The 20,821-nt window shown below is 46.6% G+C and overlaps 1 protein-coding gene and 7 non-coding genes across 8 annotated transcripts in view; all 8 read right to left on the bottom strand.

The window, feature by feature from the left end:
- coq8b (coenzyme Q8B) overlaps positions 1 to 17,751 on the bottom strand; it is a 148,927-nt gene extending 131,176 nt beyond the window's left edge. The window contains exon 1 of the mRNA XM_077208902.1: positions 17,744 to 17,751. The gene's annotated coding sequence lies outside the window, so the exon portion shown is untranslated. The remainder of the gene's footprint in view (positions 1 to 17,743) is intronic.
- Positions 7,729 to 7,802, bottom strand: trnat-agu (transfer RNA threonine (anticodon AGU)). The gene has a single exon. It is a non-coding gene; the product is annotated as a tRNA-Thr (tRNA).
- trnar-ucu (transfer RNA arginine (anticodon UCU)) lies at positions 8,266 to 8,355 on the bottom strand. Its single transcript is given in 2 exon segments — positions 8,266 to 8,301; positions 8,319 to 8,355. It is a non-coding gene; the product is annotated as a tRNA-Arg (tRNA).
- On the bottom strand, positions 9,035 to 9,108 carry trnat-ugu (transfer RNA threonine (anticodon UGU)). The gene has a single exon. It is a non-coding gene; the product is annotated as a tRNA-Thr (tRNA).
- trnat-agu (transfer RNA threonine (anticodon AGU)) lies at positions 9,282 to 9,355 on the bottom strand. Its single transcript has one exon. It is a non-coding gene; the product is annotated as a tRNA-Thr (tRNA).
- Positions 10,199 to 10,272, bottom strand: trnat-ugu (transfer RNA threonine (anticodon UGU)). Its single transcript has one exon. It is a non-coding gene; the product is annotated as a tRNA-Thr (tRNA).
- trnat-agu (transfer RNA threonine (anticodon AGU)) lies at positions 10,447 to 10,520 on the bottom strand. Its single transcript has one exon. It is a non-coding gene; the product is annotated as a tRNA-Thr (tRNA).
- trnas-aga (transfer RNA serine (anticodon AGA)) lies at positions 11,250 to 11,331 on the bottom strand. The gene has a single exon. It is a non-coding gene; the product is annotated as a tRNA-Ser (tRNA).
- Positions 17,752 to 20,821: the final 3,070 nt, after the last annotated feature.

Genomic DNA, 20,821 nt, shown 5'->3' with positions numbered 1-20,821 from the left:
ATAAAGTCATGGATAAAATAATGGGAACTTGGTATCATGCTTATGTGCCGTTTTTAAAAAAAAACAATATGGGTTTAATGGGGGTTTAAGTGTGTCACATTTGACTCAAACCAAAGTGAATTGGGTGACTCATATTGTCAAGAAAAAAGACAAAGACCAGTACAATAAATGTGTTGAAATCATAGTAAAATGGTTAGAAGAGGCAACACGCAGACAACAAAGACAGGTCTGTCGTGCCATTGCACCATTATACTCTGATCAAGAAAGACAGGACGCATCAAAGAAAGAATTACAGAATCTTAAAAATGACTGTTCTGACATTGCTGACTTTTCTTCTCCCTTTTTCGGTCAATTCATGAGAATGATGGTGGAAGACGGGGGTTATCCGGCTCATCGCCCACCTGCTCTCAATCCTGGTCAGAGCGGAGCTACTGCAGGAAGACCACAAGCCAGTGCACCATCTGGAGCGCAAGCCAGCGCATCAGCTGGTCAACCGCCCAGATATACTTCGTCAGGGAAAGATACAGAGGCAATATCGACGACGCGCTCTGGGACAACATATAATGAAGAAGGGGGGAAGAGATGCAGCAAAGAGCTAGAAGAACTGCTAAGCACAAACCTGAAAGGCTTAACTTTGCACTCACGAGAAAATGTGACAAGAAAACTTAGCCAAAGTTCGACCAGGTCAACGGGAAAACGACGTCGAGGGCAGCAACCGTACCCGCGACGTCAACGCAACAGACACCAGACTGATGATTCAAGACAAAGACCTTTCTCTAGCTCTGATAGCACTGCACATGAGCGAAAACAACAACCCCAAACCAAACCACTACCACTATAACGAAAGAGGTGGTGGAGGAAGAGGCAGAGGACGTGGTCGTGGCAGTGGTAGACATTTTTCACAAGATCAACAACGTCCAGATCGAGACACTTGTTTCATTTGTGGACAGAAAGGACATTGGCGTGACAATTGTCCGCAAGCAGCCTACAAAGCAGATCAGGCGGATTGAGAGAGGGAGGGTGCGAGCAACGGGTTTCCTGTCTCTCCATCAGATAAGTATCATTCTCCTTTAATTTCTGACTTTGCTCTGTGCAATGAAGATGGGCTTGCTAATGTTTTCTATAAGGCTCATAAATCTTTACCTTTGATAGAAGTAAACGTTCTTGACAAGACAGTGTTATTTTTAATTGACACCGGTGCAACATTCTCCTTAATAAAAGAAACAGAATTGACACAGCCAGTTTCACGTTCTGGGAAAACAACTTTTTCCAGGAGTGCCATGGGTCATGTGGTCAAAGAATCATTCTCAACGCCGCTTGGGTGTTCAATCGATGGGAAAAAATTCGAGCATTGTTTTTTGATTACTCAAACATGTCCAGTAAATTTACTGGGTCGAGATTTACTTTGTAAACTGGGTATTTCTGTTCACTGTACTGCTGAAGGGATTTCTGCTGACATGAGAATGCTGTATGACACTACAGGGGAAACCCCTTTCTTTGTGTATGAATGGCAAATTTCTAACACATGTCTGACCACAAAGGCTCACGACAGAGTGTTGCCATCTTCTGAATTTATGAATGATGCAGATTTGCACTGTACTTCACATGTCAGCACTGACCCTGATGATGAATATGCGCAGCGTTGGTTTTTTGTTGATGTGGAAGATGTAAAGACAGATTATCTTTATTGGACGAACCACTGGTGTGTTTTGAATGTGAAACTGACTGACAAGCAGGCAATGTTTTATGACGTGAAAAATGCACAGCCTCATATTTCACTGGCCAAACCAGTGAAGGCTGAATGGCGTGACGCAGGTCCATTCATAGCCAAGTGCAATGAATTGACCGACTGGGTCATAATAGATCAAAAGAGACTGATCTGCCAAAGCGAAAGTACCGGATGGTTCAAACAGTCATGTCATAAAACATTGAGAGGTTTGCGAGCAGTCACAGTGTTGGAAGAGGAAATGAGTTTTGGCAGTCTGACCTTATCGCACCTCCCTGTCATCCCGGAGGGGTTGGAGGGAGTTCCGAGTTGTCTATGGGCTAAAGATAAATATGATGTAGGTCTGATTGCTGATTGTGAACCAATTCAAATCAAGCCTAAATCTGACTACAGGCCAAAGAAAATGCAGTATCCGTTGAAAAAGGAAGCAATTGAGGGCATTACTCCAGTATTTAATTCTTTTTTGGAAAAAGGGGACATTGTTGAATGTCCGGACTCGCCTGTCCGAACACCCATTTTTCCAGTAAAGAAAATAAGAGACCACAACGAAGCAGCTGAATATCGATTTGTGCAGGACTTAAAGGCTGTTAATGAGGCAGTTTTCGCGAGAACACCGTTCGTCCCGAATCCGTACACGATCTTATCTCAAATTCCAGCTGGAACTAAATGTTATACATTGGTTGACATTTCAATTGCGTTCTTCAGCGTTCCAGTACATCCTGACTCACAATTTTGGTTTGCATTTAATTTCAATGGTAAGGCGTACACCTTTACACGTTTGTGTCAGGGATATTGCGAAAGTCCAACAATCTACAACGAAGCTTTGAAACGCAGTCTAGAAGGTTTGGTTCTTCCGCCTGGCGTGGCCCTGTTACAGTATGTCGATGATTTGTTACTTTGCTGTCCAAATGAACAGATCTGTAAGCAGGCTACCATCACATTGTTAACTTACTTGGCAGAGCGGGGCCACAAGGTCAATCCAAGTAAGGTAGCTGTAAATCAAACCAAAGTCACATTTTTAGGTCATGTGTTGACAGCAAATGGGAAATCATTGTCTGACAAAAGAGTCACTGCCATACAGAACATTCCTAAACCGACCACTAAAAAGCAAATGATGTCATTTTTAGGAATGACTTCGTATTGTAGGACATTCATTCCTAGCTACAGCGACAAGGAAGGGCCTTTGTCAGCGTTAATTTATGGCCAGGATATGGCAGCCTCTGACAAATTGACATGGACTGCAGAGGCAGAAAGTGCTTTTTGGGAAATGAAACAGGCATTGCTGAGTTCACCTACGCTTGGCATCCCAAATCCTGATAAGTCGTATACACAGACAGTTGTGGAGAAAAATAGTTACATGTCTTCTGTTCTGTTACAGGAGCATGGGGGCAAATTGAGACCAGTGGCATATTTTTCAACTAAGATATACGCAGTAGCGAGAGGACTTCCTGCTTGTCTGAGGGCTGTGGCTGCAGCTGAGAGAGCTGTGGTAGCCTCTAGAGATTTTGTAGGTTTCAGTGATTTGACACTGCTGGTGCCACATGCTGTGTCAATGATCTTATTAGAACAAAAGACTTCTCATTTATCTACAGCACGATGGCTGAGATATAACTTTGTGTTGTTGGAAATGCCTAATGTTACGGTTAAACGTTGTAATGTTTTAAATCCAGCTACCCTGCTCCCAACGGAGCAAGACGGTGAACCTCACTGTTGTGTTTCAGCCTTGGAACAGATATGTAGTCCGAGACCAGACTTGACAGACGAGGCTTTACCCAACAGTGACATGATTCTTTTTGTGTATGGGTCATCCAGCAGAGATGACCTAGGCAAAAACAGAGCTGGATATTCAGTAGTTTCCTTAACTGAGGTTCTGGAACAACAACCACTGCCGTCACACTTTTCTGCACAAGCTGCTGAACTGGTTGCTCTGACTGCAGCATGCAAATTGGCAAGTGGGCAACGTGTAACAATTTACACTGACTCAAGGTATGCTTTTGGTGTTGTGCATGATTTTGGGGCATTATGGAAACATCGAAAGTTTCTGAAAGCAGATGGCAAGCCGATATTACACCACCTGCTGGTGAGTGAATTGTTGGATGCTCTGCTGTTGCCAAAGGAAGTGGCTGTTTGCAAGTGCCAAGCTCATACTAAGGGTAGTGATGATGTTTCTAAAGGAAACAGAATGGCTGATTTAGCTGCGAAAGCTGCGGCTCTGCTTCCTGTCCAGATAACCACTGCAGCTCGGCTGAATGAGGAACTAGGTGACATAGAAATGATGCAGCAGCATGCTTCATCCTCTGACAAGGAGAAATGGAGAAATGCAGGGTGTGTGTATGAGAATGGACAATGGAGGGGCCCCAATAATAAACCATGTTTACCTTCCCATTTCTTTCAGGCTTATGCTAAATTGACCCATGGATTGGACCATACGTCAAAAAGCGGGATGTTTACTGTTATGCAGAATAACTGGTTTACCAAAGGTTTTTCCACAGTGGCAGCAGATTTTTGCAGAAGATGTCTGATTTGCGGAACAAACAATGTCGGCAGGGGTCAGCAAATGAGACAGGCGGGGCATCCCAAGCCGCCAAGACCATTCTCACATGTAATGCTTGATTATATTGAGTTATCACAATCTGACAAAAAGAAATACTGCATAGTTGCGGTGGATATGTCTCAAAATGGGTAGAAGCAATGCCAACAACAAAGGCAGATGCAAAAGGGGTGGCAAAACTGCTCCTACAAGAAATTGTCCCAAGATGGGGAATTCCTGAAAAATTGTCAAGTGATAATGGCTCACATTTTGTAAACAGTGCAATTTCAGCAGTTGAAGCATTCCTGGGTACTTCCTGGAAGCATTTCTGCTCGTACCACCCAGAATCAGCAGGGGCAGTAGAGAGAACTAACCAAATTCTGAAAAATAAACTGGTAAAAATTTGTGATGAAACAGGGCTTTCATGGCCAAAGGCCCTGCCCATTGCATTGACTAATATGAGAATGAGAAAGAGGGGTGACAAAGAGAGCACAGCTCTCTCCATTTGAGATTCTGTTTGCTCGTCCACCCCACATGGGCTGGGAACCACATAATCCTAGACCACTGCCTGACACCACTCTTTGTGAACATGACATGTTGCAATATTGTGTTGAACTGGATAAGGTGTTTGCTGATATCTCAAAACAGGTCAAAGCAGCAGTTCCAGAGCCAGCTGAGACGGCCCTGCACAGCATCAGGCCAGGAGATTTCGTACTGATAAAGGACCTGAGGCGGAAACACTGGAAAGCGAAGAGGTGGCAGGGGCCATTTCAGGTTTTGCTGACAATTCACACTGCGGTGAAAGTCGAGGAGAGGGCTTCGTGGATCCATGGGACGCACTGTCGAAAAGTGCCAGCTCATGCGGTAGCTGCAACGGTGCCAGCTCATGCGGTAGCTGCAACGGGACGAGTGCCAGCTCATGCGGTAGCTGCAACGGTGCCAGCTCATGCGGTAGCTGCAACGGAAGAAGAATACCATACACAGCTAACGAGTACCGAACAGGTGTCAGACTAACCAGAGTTGCTTGTCAGCCTGTCGGTTATTCACTAGAAAACCATCGTCATTGGAGAGAGGACGAATCAATAGTACAGGACGATTCTGCAATTTTAGGAATAGTCCGTACTGCGTCAAGAACTCTGTGGTGTTTTACAACGATACATAGAGAAACAGGACTCATATCATTCTCACAGGAACATTTTCTTGCCTGGCGAGGTTGCACTGTGTGGCAATATGTTACTAAATCTTATCCTCTTAACTAGCCTGGCCATAGGCCTAGCACAGGGTGGTAACATAAAGGTGAAAATGACAGGTGGAAAGGGGAGTCAGATAAGCAATCTTCTATGAGATCGAAAAGAAGTTTAGCGGATGAAAAAATGCCTATTATGTTTCAAGGTACCAAACTTTGGGATCCTTGGACGAGCAGAATTGCTATGACCGGTTGGTCTTTCCTTGCGGGGGGAGGCACTGCTGCTAGCTTGCTAAAAATAAATGGCTTGGCCTGGCAGGTATTACGCTTAGCAAACGAGACTGAAGATGCGTTAGAACAACTGAACACTGAACTTAGAGGAATTAGGGAAGCCGTAATACAGCATAGACACGTCTTGGACATGATCACAGCGGAACGAGGGGGCGTGTGCAAAATGCTAGGAACCTCGTGCTGTTTTAATCTGCCTGATGTCTATGAAAACGTAACCAACCTAATAGAGCACATGAAAATGGCCGTAGCCACTCCTGGAGAAATGTCATCCTCACTGAATAGGTGGTTTTTGAGCTTGCAGGGGTGGACGAAATGGCTGATGAGTACAATTATGCCAATAGCATGTTTAGTTTTGATTTTGCTTCTGATGATTCCATGTGTCATATTTCTACAATCACTGCTAAAGCAGTGTCTACCACTATGGTTAGAATGACTGCAGGGGAATACGTAACAATGATACGTAGGGCACCAGAAGATGAAGTTGAGGTTACAGTGCCTGAAGCTGAGGTATACGAGAACGAGAGCGAACATGAGTTTGGCTAAGAAATGAAGTAACCATGGGAAAAATTTACCTGTTGTAAATTTCTATGATTATGGAGAAGTAAATGTCAAATTGTATGTATGTTCTTTGAATGAACATGGGGTGGATTGTAATGGAAATTTTACATTTAGATGTGTTTTCTACTTTTAGATGTATTCTTTTATCATTAGATGTGTGCAACTTTTATTAACGTCAAGGATTTATGTACTCATAAGCCTTTAAAGGAAGATGTTCATATAAGCTAAAGGACATTATTAACTATATAACCCAGCTGTTAGAAATGCATAAGTTAAAATAAGCTTTCTGGAACAACATGTATGTGTGACAATAACCCAAGTAGCAAAGGGACTATGTGTACTCCAAGTGACCTATTGTTCGCTTCAAGTGTGAAATGTATGTGTGCAGCTTTTGATATATGCAAGAGGTGTGAAACCAGAGATATGCAAGAGGTGTGAATTTGAAGTTAACAACAGGAAATCTTGACGAAGATGTCATTGTTCTGTCTAGACGAATTTATGTCCTACAAGAGATCTTGAACAAACACGTTTCCTTTTGAGGTAACCAAGGCAATCTTCTGAAACAGATGCAGCCTACTCAGGATGTGTTAGGGTATATAACCTGGTGAAAGGGATCAGCCCTTCGCCCTTCTAATGTCAGACTCTGTCTGTGTGTGAACTGCCTTTCTTGCAAGAAATAAAACATTTGATACTTTGACTTTTCAAAGGTTTCCACTTGTCTCCTTCCTCCTAACTTTTCGAATAGAATTATTTCCACGACAGCTGCTGCGGCCACAACGCAGAGTACTAACCACTATACGATCACAGCGAGCTACCGGTCTACCCGACGTATCCCTGACTACAAATGGGCCTTGTCATCTTTAGCTTGCAGACAAAACTGTTTCTTACCAACATAACTCTTTTCAAGGGTAATCCTGTAACAGTGACTTTTTTTCCTTTTATAAAGTTTAAGCTAGGCCTCCAGAAGGTTACAAACTAAAGCAGGCGCATGCTGTCAACGTAGTCGGCTATCCATTGCGCCACAGAGCCCACATTTTTATCAGGGCCAAGTGATAGGTTTTCATCATTTGCACACCGTGTAATGCTGTAGACTCAGAAAAGACAGGCACTCTGCACAATTGAAACCCGCTTTAAAGTTCTGAGGCCCTCGGTCCAAGAACTATCAGAAAGTGCAAAGCCAGCGGAGTAGAGGCAACGCTGCGATTCGAGCCCAGGATCTCCTGTTTACAAGAAAGGCACTTTGACCAGCTAAGCCACAGCGCCTTGTCGTCAAGACATATTAGATTGGGACACTATCCTTCAACAACAGCTCAGGGATGGTTTTCAAATGAATGCAACTGCAAAGGAAACCTCAGTTTCACAGTTTGTGGCCAGTTCTCAGAAAATCAATGCCCTTCCAAGGGTTCACAGCCTTGCGACACAAACGGGGATCGTCAGAGGCACCGCTGGGATTCGAACCCAGGATCTCCTGTTTACTAGACAGGCACTTTAACCAACTAAGCCACGGCGCCTACCAGCGCTCTTTTCCGCCAGAAGGGTGACACAGACGATCAAAACATAGAGAAAAGATGCAAATTGTGGACCAGGCTTTGCATAGCATAAAAGAGTTTGCTGAAAACTGCGTGGGGGTGGCCAGCTAGCCTCTGTGTTTGTTGGACAGCTGTGTTTAGCAGGACTCCCAGAACCCCCATCACACGTTTATGGAGCTCCATTCACAAGAGCTGCAAAGACCATCTAAGCTACGGGAAGACAAAGGAAGTCTGGCACTTCTCTGTGGTGACGGCCGGTCCTTGTGTGCAAGAGCCAAGAGGTTTCCGTAAACAAATGTGGTAGAAAACAAAAGAGTAATTTTGAGGCCTTTTGACTACTTGGACATTATTTAAATGAACATGTTGAGAACAAGAGCCCTCAAAAGCCTTATGTTACCTGAGGCCAAAGCTGTGCAGTATGGGGTTGACAAAACAGCGAAAGTCACGACTCTGGTGGGACTCGAACCCACAAGCTTTGAATAGACTCATTTTGCAACCTAGAAGTCCAATGCGCTATCCATTGCACCACAGAGCCCACATTTTTATCAAGGCCAAGTGATGGATTTTCATCATTTGCACACCCTGTAATGCTGTACAACCTTTGAATGGCCTCAATTTGCAACCTAGAAGTCCAATGCGCTATCCATTGCGCCACAGGGCCCACGTTTTTGCATGGCAAGGCCAAGTGATGGATTTTCATCATTTGCACACCCTGTAATGCTGTACACTCAGAAAAGACAGGCCCTCTGCACAATTGAAACCTGCTTTAAAGTTCTGAGGCCCTCGGTCCAAGAACGATCACAAAGTGCAAAGCCAACCACTATACGATCACGGCGAGCTACCGGTCTACCCCGTGTCCCTGACTACAAATGGGCCTTGTCATCTTTAGCTTGCAGACAAAACTGTTTCTTACCAACATAACTCTTTTCAAGGGTAATCCTGTAACAGTAACTTTTTTTCCTTTTATAAAGATTAAGCTAGGCCTCCAGAAGGTTACAAACTAAAGCAGGCGCATGCTGTCAACGTAGTCGGCTATCCATAGCGCCACAGAGCCCACGTTTTTATCAAGGCCAAGTGATGGATTTTCATCATTTGCACACCCTGTAATGCTGTAGACTCAGAAAAGACAGGCACTCTGCACAATTGAAACCCGCTTTAAAGTTCTGAGGCCCTCGGTCCAAGAACGATCACAAAGTGCAAAGCCAGCGGAGTAGAGGCACCGCTGGGATTCGAGCCCAGGATCTCCTGTTTACAAGACAGGCGCTTTGACCAGCTAAGCCACGGCGCCTTGTCGTCAAGATATATTAGATTGGGAGACTATCCTTCAACAACAGCTCAGGGGTGGTTTTCAAATGGAAGCAACTGCAAAGGAAACATCGGTTTCACCGTTTGTGGTCAGTTCTCAGAAAAGCAAGCGATTGCAAGGTTCCACAGCTTTGCGACACAAACGGGCATCGTCAGAGGCACCGCTGGGATTCAAACCCAGGATCTCCTGTTTACTAGACAAGCACTTTATCCAACTAAGCCACGGCACCTACCTGCGCTCTTTGCCGCCAGAAGGGTGACACAGACGATCAAAATATAGAGAAAAGATGCTTATTGTGGCCCAGGCTTTGGATAGCATAAAAGAGTTTGTTGACAACTGCTCGGGGGTGGCCAGCTAGCCCCTGTGTTTGTTGGACAGCTGTGTTCAGCAGGACTCCCAGAACCCCCATCACACGTTTATGGAGCTCCATTCACAAGAGCTGCAAAGACCATCTAAGCTACGGGAAGACAAAGGAAGTCTGGCACTTCTCTGTGGTGACGGCCTGTCCTTGTGTGCAAGAGTCAAGAGGTTTCCGTAAGCAAATGTGGTAGGAAACAAAATAGTAATTTTGAAGTCTTTTGACTACTAGGACATTATTTAAATGAACATGTTGAGAACAAGAGCCCTCAAAAGCTTTATGTTACCTGAGGGCAACGCTGTGCAGTATGGGGTTGACAAAACAGCGAAAGTCACGACTCTGGTTGGACTCGAGCCCACAACCTTTGAATGGCCTCATTTTGCAACCTAGAAGTCCAATGCGCTATCCATTGCGCCACAGAGCCCACGTTTTTATCAAGGCCAAGTGATGGATTTTCATAATTTGCACACCCTGTAATGCTGTACAGCCTTTGAATGGCCTCAATTTGCAACCTAGAAGTCCAATGCGCTATCCATTGCGCCACAGGGCCCACGTTTTTGCATGGCAAGTCCAAGTGATGGATTTTCATCATTTGCACACCCTGTAATGCTGTACACTCAGAAAAGACAGGCCCTCTGCACAATTGAAACCTGCTTTAAAGTTCTGAGGCCCTCGGTCCAAGAACAACAACAAAGTGCAAAGCCAACGGAGTAGAGGCACAGCTGGGATTCGAACCCAGGATCTCCTGTTTACAAGACAGGCGCTTTGACCAGCTAAGCCACGGCGCCTTGTCGTCAAAACATATTAGATTGGGACACTATCCTTCAACAACAGCTCAGGGATGGTTTTCAAATGGAAGCAACTGCAAAGGAAACCTCAGTTTCACAGTTTGCAGCCAGTTCTCAGAAAATCAATGCCATTCCAAGGGTTCAGAGATTTGCGACACAAACGGGCATCGTCAGAGGCACCGCTGGGATTCGAACCCAGGGTCTCCTGTTTACTAGACAGGCACTTTAACCAACTAAGCCACGGCGCCTACCTCCGCTCTTTTCCGCCAGAAGGGTGACAGAGACGATCAAAACATAGAGAAAAGATGCAAATTGTGGACCAGGCTTTGGATAGCATAAAAGAGTTTGCTGAAAACTGCGTGGGGGTGGCCAGCTAGCCTCTGTGTTTGTTGGACAGCTGTGTCCAGCAGGACTCCCAGAACCCCCATCACACGTTTATGGAGCTCCATTCACAAGAGCTGCAAAGACCATCTAAGCTACGGGAAGACAAAGGAAGTCTGGCACTTATCTGTGGTGACGGCCGGTCCTTGTGTGCAAGAGCCAAGAGGTTTCCGTAAACAAATGTGGTAGAAAACAAAAGAGTAATTTTGAAGCCTTTTGACTACTAGGACATTATTTAAATGAACATATTGAGAACAAGAGCCCTCAAAAGCTTTATGTTACCTGAGGGCAACGCTGTGCAGTATGGGGTTGACAAAACAGCGAAAGTCCGAAAAGATAGGCACTCTGCACAATTGAAACCTGCTTTAAAGTTCTGAGGCCCTCGGTCCAAGAACGATCACAAAGTGCAAAGCCAACAGAGTAGAGGCACCTCTGGGATTCGAACCCAGGACAACAACAGCTCAGGGATGGTTTTCAAATGGAAGCAACTGCAAAGGAAACCTCAGTTTCCTCAGTTACAGTGACTTTTTTTCCTTTTATAAAGTTTAAGCTAGGCCTCCAGAAGGTTACAAACTAAAGCAGGCGCATGCTGTCAACGTAGTCGGCAGGATTCGAAACTGCGCGGGGAAACCCCAATGGATTTCTAGTCCATCACCTTAACCACTCGGCCACGACTACAAGCTGGCTGAAAGGGGCATGTCGTTTGCCTTGGTACCTTCCAGCGTGGCTGCCCGAGGCCAGTGTAGATCAGCTAGAACTCAGCAACAAAACGTACCGCTCCACAAAAAGAGGCTCGTTCACCCGAACAGGGGCTTGAACCCTGGACCCTCAGATGAAAAGTCTGATGCTCTACCGACTGAGCAATCCGGGCTCTTGCTTGAGAAGCGTGCGTGGTGCATGGGAACGCACAGCAAAATGAATCGTAAAATGTGGGCGATCCACTCCTGGTCAGCTGGCTGGATGACTCTGGTGAACTGCTTGGGTAGAAAATACACCCAGTTTACCTCAGGAGGCTGCAGAGTGAGTGGGTGTCGTGGTGGTGCTAGAGACGTCTCATGGGCTGTGGGAGGAGCAGGAACAGGGGCAGGAACATAGGGTGGGTCACTGGGTTGCAGTGTCGTCTCTTGGGCTATGGGAGTGGTAGAAGCAGCAACATCTGGGAGGTCTGTTGGACAGGTCAAAAGGTGACATTCCTCTATGTGCTGTAACAATCCAAAAGCCCCCCAGGTCTTTGCACCACACTGCTCACACTGCTCCTGGGTGTGGTAGTCTGACAGGTGCTGCGTGAAGTCCTCGCACATCACTTCCTGACTACACAGCGAGCATGTGATAGACTTCCCCTCGCTCATCCTGCACAGAGCTGGAGTTTTCTGACCTTCACCTGTCTGTAGGGCTGGGCAAAATTTTTTATTTTTTGATTAATTTTTTTTTTTTTAAATGTGGTTGATTCTCAAACACCACGAAGCGATTTTTTTCCATATTTATTTATCTATTACCCAAAAGCCAGTATTAGTTTTCCTCCACTGTTCATAGGCTTGCAAACTCCATTTTATAGCTAATGATGTGAGATTTTATGTTTGTTTTATCTTAATCATAAAATAACGTCAACTAGTGCTGCACGATTAATCATATCGGAATCCCGATGTCAAGCCTACGCAATTATATGATGCAAAATGCTGCGATTTTTTATGAAATTAACCAATTTGGGCTGTGTGAGTCTGTCATGGGAAGGAACGAGAGTGGAGACAAGAGCAGGTAAGTGATGTTTATTTACAGTGAAAATGTAGCAAGGAACAAGTCACAGCCTCAGACACACAGGGACGGGCAAGCGATGCAGGGACCTTGATGGAAGCCGGTGACGTGATGTGATGAGGGTGAAGAGTTGATATCCAGTCCAGAGAGTGCTGTAGAATTGTGACGAGGAACACGAAGACATCCAGGACAGGAACGCAGGTACAAGAAACAGCCAGACAGGAACAGGAACGAACACATCGCAACGTTCTGACAAGGACGAGACGAAAACAGTGAGTATAAATAGGCATCGCTGATCAGGTTCAGCTGGTGCTGGAATGGAATGCAGCTGGTGCCACTGATCAGCGGTACGGACGGGAGACCACGCCCACACTCACACACACAACAACAATGACACGAGACAAGAAGGATACAATGAATTCAAACACCGTAACAGTACCCCTCCTCCTAGGAACGCCTCCTGGCGTTCCCAGACGCCCTTACCTGTCGATTGTAATCATCGATAAGGGAGTGATCCAGGATGTCCCTAGCAGGTACCCAACTTCTCTCCTCCGGACCGTAACCTTCCCAGTCCACCAGATAGTGGAATCCGTGTCCCCTCCGTCTAGAGTCCAGTATACGACTAACCGAATATGTTGGTTCCCCATCTACGAGTCGCGGCGGGGGGGGGGAACCGGGGCAGGCGGATTAAAGTGTGAATGAAACACGGGCTTTGATTTGGAGACATGGAAGACGGGGTGAATTCTCCTGTACGCCGGAGGAAGTTTGATTCGGACTGCCACCGGACTAAGGATTTTGGTGACAGGAAACGGGCCGATAAATTTAGGAGCTAATTTATTGGAAACGGAGCGGAGAGGAATGTTCTTGGTTGAAAGCCACACTTTTTGACCAACGACGTAAACGGGAGGCTTCGACCGGTGGCGATCGGCCTTAGCCTTGGTGCGCGCCCTCACCTGGAGCAGAGTCTCTCGGGCTCTGGTCCATGTGCGGTGGCAACTCTGGACGAAGGCGTGAGCGGAGGGGACCGCGACTTCGGATTCCAGGCTAGGAAAAATCGGTGGCTGGTAACCTAGACTACACTCAAACGGAGATAGGCCCGTGGATGACACTGGCAACGAGTTATGAGCGTACTCAACCATGGAAAGCTGTTGACTCCAGGAGGAAGGATTCTTGGAGACCAAACATCGCAACACTCTTTCCAGATCCTGGTTGGCTCTCTCGGTTTGGCCATTGCTCTGGGGGTGAAACCCAGAGGACAGACTGACAGTCGCTCCCAGTAACTTACAAAACTCACGCCAGAATTTGGACACAAACTGGGGACCCCTGTCGGAAACCACGTCAATCGGGAGGCCATGTAAGCGAAAGACGTGGTCCACCACAGTAACCGCTGTCTCCTTGGCAGAGGGTAATTTGGGCAAGGGGATGAAATGAGCCGCCTTCGAGAACCGGTCCACTACGGTCAAAACGACCGTCTTGCCCTGGGAGGGCGGGAGGGCGGTAATGAAATCTAGCGCGATGTGGGACCAGGGTCTCGAAGGGACAGACAGCGGTTGGAGTAGCCCATCCGGGGGTCGATTGGAAGTCTTACCAGTGGCACAAACCGAGCAAGCCAAGACGAAGCTGCGAATGTCGCGAGCCATAAGTGGCCACCAGAATCGTTGCTTAACCAAAAAACAGGTGCGATTAACCCCTGGATGACAAGCCACGTTAAAACAATGCCCCCATTTGATGACGTCGGACCGTAACACCTCCGGCACAAATAATCGACTTGGTGGGCCACCGGGCGGAGGCGTTACCCCTTCTAAGGCCGTCTTGACCTTCGACTCGATCTCCCATGTGAGTGTGGAAACAACTAGGGTCTCGGGTAAAATGCACTCGGGAGTAAGCGGGCGTTCGGAATGGTCAAAAATACGAGATAAGGAATCAGGCTTGATGTTCTTGGAACCTGGGCGGTACGATAGAGAAAAATCAAAACGACCGAAAAAAAGAGCCCACCGAGCTTGCCTGGAGTTGAGTCTTTTGGCCGTGCTGATATATTCTAAATTCTTATGATCAGTCCAGACGATAAAAGGTACCCCCGATCCCTCTAACCAATGACGCCACTCCTCTAACGCTAGCTTGACCGCCAACAACTCCCTGTTGCCAATGTCATAGTTACGTTCAGCAGGTGATAGACGATGGGAAAAAAACGCGCACGGATGCATCTTGTCGTCTGTGGAAGAGCGCTGGGAAAGAACTGCGCCTACCCCCACCTCTGACACGTCGACCTCCACCACGAACTGACGTGAGGGATCAGGGGCTATCAAGATGGGAGCCGAAACGAAGCGGCTCTTCAGTTTGGCGAATACAGCCTCAGCTGTATCGGACCACCTGAACGTCGTTCTGGGGGAGGTCAAGGCAGTCAGAGGCGCGGCTAGTTGACTGAAATTGCGAATGAAACGCCTATAGAAATTGGCGAACCCCAGAAACCTCTGTAGGGCCTTACGGGAGTCTGGGCTTGGCCATTCTACCACAGCCTTAACCTTGTCAGGATCCATGCGCATTCCCTCAGACGACACGATGTACCCTAGAAAAGAAACAGACTGTGCATGAAAATCGCATTTCTCCGCCTTGACAAAAAGCCCATTCTCTAGCAGTCTATGAAGCACTCGTCGTACGTGCTGCACATGTTCCTGGAGAGAAGATGAAAAAATCAATATGTCATCCAGGTAGACATATATGAACTGATCAACCATATCTCGCAGCACGTCGTTGACGAGTGCCTGGAAAACCGCTGGGGAGTTGGACAGCCCGAACGGCATAACCAAGTATTCAAAATGGCCCCTGGGGGTATTAAAAGCGGTTTTCCATTCATCCCCCTCCCTGATGCGAACCAAATGATAGGCATTACGTAAGTCCAATTTAGTGAAGATCGATGCTCCCTGCAACCTCTCGAAGGCTGAAGACATCAACGGTAAAGGATAGGTATTCTTTATCGTGATGTTGTTCAACCCCCGGTAATCAATACAAGGTCGCAGCGAACCATCCTTCTTCCCCACAAAAAAGAACCCCGCCCCCGCTGGAGAAGAGGAAGGCCGGATGAATTTAGACGCTAGAGAATCAGAAATATATTTCTCCATAGCCTCCCTTTCTGGAACAGAAAGTGAATATAACTTGCCCTTAGGCGGAGACTTACCTGGCAGTAAATCTATGGCACAGTCATAGGGACGGTGAGGAGGAAGAGAAGCAGCACAGGACTTACTGAACACTTCCTTCAGGTCCAGGTACTCAACGGGCACGTTGGATAAATCCACTGTCTCCTCCTGAAACACAGAAACAGGTACAGACGAACAGGCAGACGTAAGACAAGACTTATAACATTGAGTGCTCCATTCGGAGATGGAGTGTTGGCGCCAGTCAATACGGGGGTTGTGTAATGTGAGCCAGGGGTGACCAAGGACAATGGGTGTCAGGGGCGAGTCCAGGATGAGAAATGACAGTGTCTGAGTGTGATTACCAGATGTAGTAAGTGTTATGGGACCGGTAGTGAGAGCAATGTTGGACAGTCTTTGACCATTGAGAGCGTTGACGGATATGCTGTGATCAAGAGAAGTGACAGGAATGAAAAGTTTATGTGCCAACTCACGGTCCATGAAATTTCCCTCAGCCCCTGAGTTCAGAAGTGCATGACAGTCGTGAGTACCGGTCATCCATCTCAGTCTTACCGGGAGGAGCGTGGATGATGGTGGTGAGGACTTCTCGGCGGAGATCCCACCCGATAGTAGCCTCAATGTTACTACCGGGCTTGGCCTTTTAACGGACAGTCATGTACGAAATGGCCTGCCCCTCCACAGTAAAGGCAGAGCCTGAGGGACCTCCGCCTTTCCTTCTCATCCCGGGAAAGCCGAGCTCTACCCACCTGCATGGGCTCGTGATCGACGACGGGGCTGACCGTGTCTCTGCCGCTGGCTCGTGGGGGTTCCGTGACTCCAGGAAAACGAGCCGGGGGAGCTAGACGTTCCATTCTGGCGAGTCTAGCATCCACTCTGAGAGCCAGATCTATGAGTCCATTCAAACTTGTGGGTAGGTCCAGAGTGTAAATTTCCCTTTGGACACGGTCAGCCAGCCCACGCAGGAACATGTCCCACTGCGCCTCCTCGTTCCACTGGCACTCGGCCGCCAGCGTGCGGAACTCAATGGAGTAATCGGAGACCGGTCGGTCACCCTGGTGTAAATCGGCGAGGACTCTGGCTGCCTCTCGTCCCGCAACCGACCGGTCAAATACTCTCCTCATCTCCTCGGCGAGTGCCTGGAACGAGGCGCAGCATGGGTCTTGGTTCTCCCACACCGCAGTTCCCCATAACGCCGCCCTCCCAGTCAGTAGCGTCAACACGAATGCTACTCGGGACCTTTCGCTGCTGAAGGTGCGAGGTTGGAGCGAAAAATGCATAGAGCACCTGGTTAGAAACGCCCTGCAGTAGTTGGGCTCCCCTCCGTAAGCCTCCAGGACAGGAAGACGAGGTTCCGACTTGAAGGACGGCTCCGGTGGTGTGGGTTGAACCGGCGGTGTGGGCGGCGCAGTGGGACCCCGAAGATGTTGAAGCTGTTGGGTGAGCTCGGACACCTGCATCACTAAAGCTTGTACTGCCCGCCCTGTGTTCGAGATACACTCCTCTTGAGAATCCATCCGATTGACAGTGCGAGAAACAAACTCGTTAAAAGTGATCTCCGAACCACCTGCTGCCTCCATGCCACGGTCAGAACGTTCTGTCATGGGAAGGAACGAGAGTGGAGTCAAGAGCAGGTAAGTGATGTTTATTTACAGTGAAAATGTAGCAAGGAACAAGTCACAGCCTCAGACACACAGGGACGGGCAAGCGATGCAGGGACCTTGATGGAAGCCGGTGACGTGATGTGATGAGGGTGAAGTGTTGATATCCAGTCCAGAGAGTGCTGTAGAATTGTGACGAGGAACACGAAGACATCCAGGACAGGAACGCAGGTACAAGAAACAGCCAGACAGGAACAGGAACGAACACCAGGAACACATCGCAACGTTCTGACAAGGACAAGACGAAAACAGTGAGTATAAATAGGCATCGCTGATCAGGTTCAGCTGGTGCTGGAATGGAATGCAGCTGGTGCCACTGATCAGCGGTACGGACGGGAGTTTTGATAACTTTAACTTTATTCAATTTCTGCATAGCAATTTCTGCTTCCTGTTAGACAGGAAGGGCACAGGTAAATATGATTCTGTTTTAATGTACACAAGTGTACCTAAAATAAAAAGAGTTTAATATACAGGTTTGTAGCTCTTAATGTCTTTTTATTAATTAACCACTTGTAAACTAATGTTCACTTTTCTTTTCTTTTTTTTAATAAATATAGGATTTGTGTTAAATATATATTCATTGAGTCGAATCGAAATCGAATTTAGAATTGAAATCAACATCGAATCGAATTGAGAGCTTGTGAATCGAAATCTAATCGAATTGTAACATCTGAATCGATACCCAGCCCTCCCTACCTGTCTGTGGTCCTGGAACTTTAACAGCTTCCCCAACTGCTGCACTGGCCTGAGAAACTGTAGCTGTTGCACCTGCACTGGCCTGTAAACTCTCAGCTGACCTGAGACACAGCTGACCTGCACTGGATGCTGCTTTCCCTGCTGACTGGGAAAAACCAAACTGGGTTGCAGCACTGGCCTGTGGAGCCCTCAGCTGACCTTCACTGGATGCTGCTGTCCCTGCCTTCTCTGCTGACTGGGAAAAATCAAAGTGGGTTTACATTTAAAGTACATTTCCACTAATAATTACATACTCACACTGTTTAACACTGGAAACAAACAGTAGAACTGAGGAGAAACCATTTTCCATTACATTTTCCAGTATATTTTCATCACATCACAGGTTTAATGATTCAATGTCATCGTTTATCTGGTGGTATCCACACTTGCAGGGGATCTTTATCCCAAATATGTCTAGTTTGCGGACAGTAGTTTGACCTTTCAGGGGAGTCAGAGGACAATCAGAAATCCGCTGTATTACCGCCCTCCATCTCCTGGACCCCGGCCTCTTGCCAGTTGTAAATGTGTACTTTCCCTGGGCATACAGGGACATCACACCTGCCCAGTATGCATCTGGTTTCCCAGTCTTTGTCATTTCTGCAGATATTAGGGACAATATATGGAAAACAACAAAAATGAACCGTAACAGATGGAAATACTACTCAACTACTACTGATCACCACAAGCAAGGCTTTATTTCTCAATATTTCAGCAATAAATGTCTATCAAATGAACAGTATAGCCTACCCTATCATATGACAAATGTGTTGATTGATAACAGTAATTAATTTCACAATTTATTTTACTCAGAAAGTTAATCCATAGGTCTACACTTCAACTAGGGTCTTCGTGCTGACGTCACTAGATTATTAAAAAAGCACACAAAAACACCTCAGGCGTTAACGGTTTTCACATCAGGTCAATGACACAAAACATAGTTAGATGAGCACCATTTATCGTAGAAAATCTTTTAAACGACGACATTAACTGACCAAACAGACAAACAAACAAACGGCTAGCTTACGTTACCCTACGTAAACAGGGTTTACATCTAGTCTAATTAACCTTACACAATAAATATCGTAGTACAATCCGAATGTGTTAATGTAACAGAAAGAAAGAGACTAAATGTAAACGTAGGCCCCTATCGCAGTTTATTTAGAAAAATTCACAACAGCGGGTCATTTTAACGTATGGGGTTAACGTTACCGTTAAGTTACGTTACCCTTTCAACATCGTTTCCCACGTTTATCCAAAGGAGCTAAAATTAGCAAAAACCTACTGTCTCATAGACTTTAAACATTCACCCTAAAGTCTATTATTATTATAACATACCTGTCAACGTCGCGAACCTGAGTTTGTAACCTGTCACTAAACGGTGGCCATCCAATCAGCAACGAGATTCGCATGACAACCTTACGCTGTATGATGGCTAAGGTCCCTCACCAATCAGACAACCGTGCGTCGAGGCAGCAGTTGTTGATTATTGGATGCGTCGCAACATAAAAAAATTAATTAAAAAAAATGCGTTGCAACATCGTTTCTTAGGAACTGATTGGCTGTTTTACCCCATGTTAGGACCTCGTTCGGATATGTTAGGAATTGTTATGACTTGTGTTAGGAATTGTTAGGACTTGTTAGGAGAGCGTTAGGAATTGTTAGGACTTGTTAGGAGAGCGTTAGGACTTGTTAGGAGAGCGTTAGGACTTGTTAGGAGAGCGTTAGGATGTGTTTGGCAGTCCTACTGCCGGCGGGTACGGCCACGACTTTTTGTTATGACTTGTGTTAGGAATTGTTAGGACTTGTTAGGAGAGCGTTAGGAATTGTTAGGACTTGTTAGGAGAGCGTTAGGACTTGTTAGGACTTGTTAGGAGAGCGTTAGGACTTGTTAGGAGAGCGTTAGGATGTGTTTGGCAGTCCTACTGCCGGCAGGTACGGCCACGACTACAAGCTGGCTAAAAGGGGCATGTCGTTTGGCTTGGTACCTTCCAGCGTGGCTTCCCGAGGCCAGTGTAGATCAGCTAGAACTCAGCAACAAAACGTACCGCTCCACAAAAAGAGGCTCGTTCACCCGAACAGGGGCTTGAACCCTGGACCCTCAGATGAAAAGTCTGATGCTCTACCGACTGAGCTATCCGGGCTCTTGCTCGAGAAGCGTGCGTGGTGCGTGGGAACGCACAGCAAAATGAATCGTATTGGCGCAGAAAAAAAGAGTGTCCTCCAATGCATTGCGTTTCCTTCTTCGAAGATTCAGAACGGCCGTCAAAACGTCTGCCATGTCAAAATATATTTGCAAATTAGTGGGAATGGAGCCTATTAGACAGATGATAATAGTCATTAAAGGAAAATAATGCTAGGAAAAAGAACAAAAACTCACTGCTACTAGTCTGGAAAGCCTCTTCACACGCTTCAATGCTGTTGACTGGCCGCGCTCTTATCGTTATTGTAAACTTGTGTCAAAGGCGCAGTTGTTTGTAGCAAATAGCAAGCCCGCGGCACTCTAGATAACAGCCAGCGAGTGTACTGACACCTAGCGATTAGAAAATATACACGCACCATATTCTCTCTGAAGCAAGATTCTTCCGAAATAAATAGGAGCGTTTCGTTTTCAGTCTTTTCTCTAAGGGTTCGAAGCTGAGAGCTCATGCTTTCAAAGAAGGTCCCAGTTTCAATTCACTCGAACATCCAGAGCACATCAAGGACACGCGCCGTGCACAAAAAAGTAGTCTGAAGGACGGGGTGAGAAGAGGTGGTGACATGGAGCTCAATTTCAATGGCACCCAGAAAACCTTGCCGTGACCGAGATTCGAACCGGGGTTACTGCGGCCACAACGCAGAGTACTAACCACTATACGATCACGGCGAGCTACC

This window comes from Siphateles boraxobius, unplaced genomic scaffold (genome assembly GCF_051911475.1).
Source record: "Siphateles boraxobius isolate OS27281-9 unplaced genomic scaffold, OSU_SipBor_1 6, whole genome shotgun sequence".
Taxonomy (NCBI): Eukaryota; Metazoa; Chordata; class Actinopteri; order Cypriniformes; family Leuciscidae; genus Siphateles; species Siphateles boraxobius.
Note: the sequence above shows the minus strand (reverse complement) of the source record. Positions and strands in the feature narration are given on the sequence as shown.